Source organism: Arachis duranensis, chromosome 2, assembly GCF_000817695.3.
Source record: "Arachis duranensis cultivar V14167 chromosome 2, aradu.V14167.gnm2.J7QH, whole genome shotgun sequence".
In the NCBI taxonomy this organism is placed as follows: domain Eukaryota; kingdom Viridiplantae; phylum Streptophyta; class Magnoliopsida; order Fabales; family Fabaceae; genus Arachis; species Arachis duranensis.
The window spans coordinates 37,313,222-37,320,217 of record NC_029773.3 but is presented as its reverse complement, the minus strand read 5'-3'; positions in this window follow the sequence as shown (position 1 = coordinate 37,320,217).

Genomic DNA, 6,996 nt, shown 5'->3' with positions numbered 1-6,996 from the left:
TTCTTCTACTGCTTCTTCTTTAATTTTCTGTCAATTGCTTTGATAACTCGGATCTGGGAAGGAAATTGGGTTTTAGGCTCTGCTACCTAAGCTCTTGAGTCCTGAGATCACAATTTACTTGGGTTCTTCTGTGAACCTTGCTGCATTTTACTTTAATTTTCTGTTTAAGCTTTCATTGCTTCCAATTCAATTCCTGCTATATTAACTTTGTGCAATTTACTTTCTCTTTGTTTAGATTCTGTAATCCCAGTCCTTAATTCCCTTTTACATTCAAGCAATTTATATTTCTTGCCATTTAAGCTACTGCAATTTACATTTCTTGCACTTTAAGTTTCAGTCATTTAATTTCTTGTTCTTTAAGATTCAGTCTATTTTACTTTCCTGTCCTTTAATTTACTGAAATTTCCCTTCTCCCTTTACATTTCAAGCAATTTAGCTTCTGTTAAATACAACCCACTCAACCAAAACTTGATTCGCTTGACTAAATCAACCACTAAACTAAAATTGCTCAATCCTTCAATCCCTGTGGGATCGACCTCACTCATGTGAGTTATTATTACTTGATGCGACCCGGTACACTTGCCGGTGAGTTTTGTGTTGGATCGTTTTCCACACATCAGGCCCAAGCTCACTTCTACAGTGAGGAAATGTGCGTCAATGTACTTGAGTCTCATCCGGAGTTGACCATGGGTCCAAAATGCCTATGGTTCAGCAATGACTCAGAGGATTGAGTCCCAGTCAAATCCAGACTTTTCTCGCTGACGCAAGACCTCTTGGTAGCCATCTATGTCACTCGGTACCGGTAAGACATTAAGCACTTGCTGAATAGCCTCTTCCAACACTGAGACTTGCTTCCGGTGCACGTATACCGAATGAAGAGAGGGAAGATGGTAGTTAGTGTAGAACTCTACCACCCATGAGAGGTTGACCTTTTGTGGTTTTCTCAGAAGAAACTCCCATCCTCGCTGTTCAATGCGGGGTAGAATACAAGGAGCAACTTTGTCCGACGAAGCGAGTAGATGCTCAGCATGATAGTTCCTCTCAACCATGGTGAGGAACACAAGTTCACAGAAGCGGTTGGGGAATCTTGAAGAATCCTTTGCCGGTTTTCTCTTCTCATTGTCATCAATAGGAGCGGGTGCCTTCGCCTTCTTAGATAGAGGTCTGGCTCCTAATGAAGAGGCGCCTTAGAGCGTGACTTTGGGGATGCCCTCTTTGTTGCTGGTTTTCTTGAAGCTTTCTCCTTGCCTTTCTTGGTGGCCATCCTGAAAAGGGAGGGGAAAGAAGGAAAATGTTAAACCCAAAGGATCAACTCAACAAACATGCAAGTGAGAGATGTGCCTAAAAGAAATAGTGCAACAAAGTAGTCATAGAAGCATGGGTCACAACACTTGGCATGGGATGCAAGAGGAAGTAAAACATGTAATATGGCATGAGAGGAATGATCTCAAGCATCCAAAACAAAGAGCAAGTTGACAAACCTCAATTTGATGGTCTATTTTGTATTGAATTTAGAGTGTTTGGATAACCTTTTGTCATATTTAGCCTATGAATTAGCATGGTTTTGTTATCTCTCCCATATTTGTGCTTAAGTGTAAAAACATGCTTTTTAAGCCGTATTTTGATGAATTCTAATTTCTCCTTGATTCCATAAGATGCCTTGATGTGTTTGCTAGTAATTCCAGGATTGAAATAGGCTAGGCATGGATCAAAGAAGCAAAGGAGAAAGCATGCAAATGGAGAGAAGCACAAAAAGCCAAAGAATTGATCTAGGCCATGCACGCGCACGCGCACAAGGCGCCCGCGCGCACATTGCAGAATCGACCAGGGACGCGCACGCGTCCCGTGCACGCACGCGTCGGTGACCGTACATGACCTCATTAATGCAACACGTGCTTGGCGATTTGAGAGGGTTTCTGATCCCATTTTTGGCGCCAATTGCTAGGAGAAAGGAATAAAAGGATCAAGGATTGAGGGGAAGAGGGGTGGTTGAATCTAGGGAATCATATAGCATAATTAGGATTAGTTTAGAGAGAGAAGATCTCACTTCTCTCTAGAATTAGGATTAGGTTTATGTTAATCTCTCTTCTTAAATCTAGGTTTAATTCATGCTTTGATTCACTTTTCATTTACCAATTCCTAATCTTCTCCTCTCCCTCTTTCTAGTTATGTGCTTTAATACTTGTAATTCTTCATTTTGTTTTGGATAGATTGTTGCTCCTTTGTTTCCTTTCAATAATGCAATTTGAGGTAATTCATGATAATTGTGATTTCCTTGATTGTTGTTGATTAATTCTTTGCAATGATTGTTGTTAGATTCTATTCTTGTTATCAAATTACTATGCTTTTCTTTTGTGCCTTCCAAGTGTTTGATGAAATGCTTGGTTGGGTTTTAGTGTAGGTTTTGTTCCTCTTGGCCTAGGTAGAGTAATTAGTGACTCTTGAGTTATCTAATTCCTTTGTTGATTGATAATTAGAAGTTGCTAATTGATTTGAATGCCTCTAAAGCTAATCTTTCCTTTAGGAGTTGATTAGGATTTGAGGAATCAAATTGATTCATCCATTTAACTTTCCTTTATGGTTAGAGGTTAACTAAGTGGTAGTAATGAACAATTCTCATCACAATTGAGAAGGATAACTAGGATAGGACTTCTAGTTTTCATACCGTGCCAAGAGTCTTTTATAGTTGTTAGTTTACTTTCATTGCCATTTACTTCCATGCCTCTTATCAAAACCCCAAAATAACTCACAACCAATAACAAGACACTCTATTGTAATTCCTAGGGAGAACGACCCGAGGTTTGAATACTTCGGTTATAAATTTTAGGGGTTTGTACTAGTGACAAACAACTTTTTGTATGAAAGGATTATTGTTTGGTTTAGAAACTATACTTTACAACGAGATTTCATTAGTGAAATTCTAAACCACCAAAAATCTAATCATCAAAATGGCGCCGTTGCCGGGGAATTGCAATGGTGTTATGTTATTGGTTATTGTACATATGTGAATAGTGTAAATATTTTTGCTCTTTGCTTCATTTGCTAGTGTAGAATTTTGTTTTCTCTTTCCACCATGAATTCTCACTTTGGCTATGAGTTTGGTCCTAATTATGTTGTAGGTAATGAGAGCTTCAATGAGGATGTGTATCAAGGATGGAACAATCAAAGGTGGGAGAAGCCATATGCATATGACCAATCTTCATGGCAACAACCTCCACCAATACACTATGAAGAAGAGCCATTTTATGATGCATATCAATCCAATGGCTATGGTGAATCACCTTGTGACTTTCAAGAACCACCGCCATATGCCTATGAACCATGTCCTCAACATAAACCCCAACCATACTCACAGGCCTTTCCATATCAAGCACCTTCCTATAATCCATATCCACCATATGACCAATCATCCATACCATATTTTCATGCCCGTTTTGAGCAAGAACCCTTAGAACCACCCCAATGTACACCACCTCCACAATTTTACCAAGAGGAACCACTTTCCTACCATGAACCCTCTCTCCAAAATAATGAACCTTCACCACAAGCCCCATTGGACGATTCTCTCACTTTGTTACTTCAAGGACAACAGGCTATGAAGCGGGATACACTTGAGTTTGTGACCAATTTGACGAAGGTGGTGCACACCTTAGCCCACCAATGTTTGAATATTCAAGGTACTTCCGTGACCACATGTGAAAAGTCAAAAGAAGAGCAAAGCATGAAGGGGAAACGGGAAACCTCGGTGGAGAAGGAGGACTCGAATTATGTGTTGGAACAATTGGAGGAGCCTATGATCATTGAAGAAAGGGAAGAAGTGGTTCAAGATTTAGGAGATGTTGAAAGTCCATGGGAATGTAGCATCATGGAGCCATCTTTCAAGAAGCTTGATACTAATGTTGAAGAGGATGCGCAACCTCCAAGGCATGTCATCGTTGGAGACTTGGAAGAGGCTTATCAAGAGATGGATTCAATCATGGATGAATTTCTCTTTACAATGGAATCCTCTCCCATCGGACATGAAGTTGAAATTATAAAAGAATGTGCACAACCTCCCATACCCTTGGTGAACAATGAAGAAGAGAGTGAATCAAAAGAGATCTACCAAGGAGAGAACATTGGCATGGTGTACATTGAAATTGAAGAATATGAAGAGGTTGATCAAGAGATGGATTCATTCATCAATGAATTCCTATCCAAAATTAACTCACCTTCCATTAGGCAAGAAATCGAAGCTCTTGAGGACAACACTAAGCCAAGTGAAAAAGGGGAAATGTTGAAATTGAAGAAGCTTGTGAAGAGGTGGAAACAACTAAAGAAGAGCCTAAAGAAGTAGACCTTGCATTGTCTAAGTGTGGGGAAGTCTTCCTTCCCAAGTCACCATACAACACAGCATTTAAGTGGGTAAAATTTCTATCCCTAAGCTTTACTTTCTCACTTGAATATGGTTTACTTGAAAATGATGGTCAACTTAGAGCTCTTTGTGGAACTAAAAGCAAAAATGAGTTATGTAGTGGTTGCAAGTTAGGAACTAAGCTCATTAAGGTCAAAGCTTCAAAGTATAGGAACGATGATTGGAAGAATGTCACTTTACAAAGGTATCGAAGGAAGACTTGGTATGTTAAAGAGAATTCTATGTGTCAACCACCTGGAAAGAAAAAGTATGAAGAGCAAATTGAAAACGGGTGTGAGGATAAGATATGGGATCCCGGTTCGCTATGTGACGATCAACTATGGGACCTCATATCTTGGGTAGAACTGTGCCCAAGCTTGACAAAAATGGTTGGAAATTCTGCTCAATAAGTGATTTGAGTTACCATTGTAGGTAGATATTTCACATGAATTTGTTTGTACAACTTAATTGTTAGCTTAGTCACATGTATGTTGTGACGAGTAGTAGATGAATAATATCAAATTGCATTTTTGTGAATTGTATGATGGTTGAGTCAATAAGGAGTTGTGAACAGTATGGGGGAGCACCCAGCAAAATTCTTCCAAAAAAAAAGAGGGGTGGACGTGCGCGCACCATGTATGCGCACGCGTCTCTGTGTGGTTGCAACATCACCCACGTACCCGAGAGTTGGGCCTCCCTTGGGTAAACCTTATGCTCTGGACCCAACGTGACCCGCACCAACGTGTACTACGTGCGTCCGCGCCGAACTTGAGAACAAGGACATGTACGCGGACGCGCATCTGCCGCGTCCGCGCCGATTCGATGCTGCAAATTTTTGAGCCAAACCCCAGAGAGTTGAGCCGGCTCTGGGCCAGCTTTAGGCCCCAGGCAAGAATGGACGCGAGCGCACGCATCGCGCTAGCGCGCCTTCTCACAATTCGTCAAAGTACGCGGACGCGCACTTGCCGCGCACGCGTCCTTGCATACTGCCACCACTCTAGGCTTCTGACCCGAGAGTTGGGCGTGCTTCAAGCCCACTCTAAGCCTCAGGCCCAATCCCATGTACGCGTGCGCGCACTGTACGCGCACGCGCCCTTGCCTAATCTGCCAACCCACGCTAGAGCGCACTGCACGCTCACGCATGAATCTCCATTTTCCCCACTGCGCGCGGACACGTACATACCGCGTGCGCGCAGGTCTGGTAGCACAACTTCCAGGCCATTTTCCAGAGAGTTAGGCTTGAGTTGGGCCAACTCTAAGACCCTAGCCCAACTCCATGCACGCGTGCGCGCACTGTACGCGCACGCGTTCTTTCCTATTTTGCTCATCCACGCTTCAACGCGTTGTATGCACACGCATGGGTCCCAAGTTTTCTCAATGGACGCGGACGCACACCGTGCGCGCGCGCGTCAATTCAAAAATGAGATAACCCTAATGCGCGACGCACACTGCGCAGTCGCACACCCTCTTTTCCCAACCTCCATTTTCTTCTTCCTCCTCTCTTCTGCCATAACCGCCACAGCTCCGCCGGCGGCCACCACCGGACGACCACACCTTCCTTAATCCCTATCTCTCACCACCGCTTAATCCCTATCTCTCTCCATCTCACCCATCTAGTTCACAATAGCCGCCTCTGCTCCGCCGCGGTTCCATCATCACCGCCGGCGACTCTCTTCCTCCACCCACGCGTCATTCTCTCTCTTTCATCCACTCACTCTCTCCGTCTCACAGCCTCTCACCCTCACAGCTGTCCGTAATAACCACCGTAGCAGCCCCCACCGCCGCTACTCTTCTGCCACAACCGCCGCAGTTTACGGTGGCGCAACTTCTGGTCCTATTGCCCTACCCCCATTTTCCCTTCCATTATTAGTTCCCCTGCTCCCAGGTTCTTGCGCCAACTCTGCTTGTTTTAATTTTCCGTTTCTATTACTTACTGTTAATTGCTCGTAGTTAGTTAGAATTAGAACTTTGTATGTTATGTGATGACAAGTCATCATATACCCATTTTTCAAACTAATTTCACTTGTTTTGTTAGCATTTATGCACTTTCTTGCATCCTAAGTAAGAGATTTGGAGTGAAAATGCACAACTTCTCTAAATCAAGCAACCACCATGAAATTAATGTTAAATCATGAGGTTTAAGCTAATTTTGATTGCATTTTAATTGATTTATAAGCCTCTTGAATTTAGTGATACTTTGAGTGGTTGTTTGGTTTATTATAGGTGAAGAAAAGAAAAGAAAATGAAAAGCGTGGCCTAAGAAGCGTGACACAAGAAAAGGAAAGCGTGGCCAAAAAGGAAAGAAGCGTGCCGCATCACAATGGGGAAGCAATCTTGCCCTCCACAAGGGCAGAATGCCCTCTAGGAGGGCAGCATTAAGTGACCAAGAAGGCATAGGCAACTCTGCCCTGCCCACTCCAAGGGCAGAGCACACAATGGTGCCTTGGAACCAAGAGAAGCAAACTCTGCCCTGCCCTTGTGGAGAGCAGAATCGGGCTCCATGAGGAAGAAAATCAAGGAGAAAATATCAACTAGGCATACTACAAGGCTCGAGTAAGGGACCATGAGGAAGCCAAAGACTAAGGGTGACTAGCGTGCCAAGA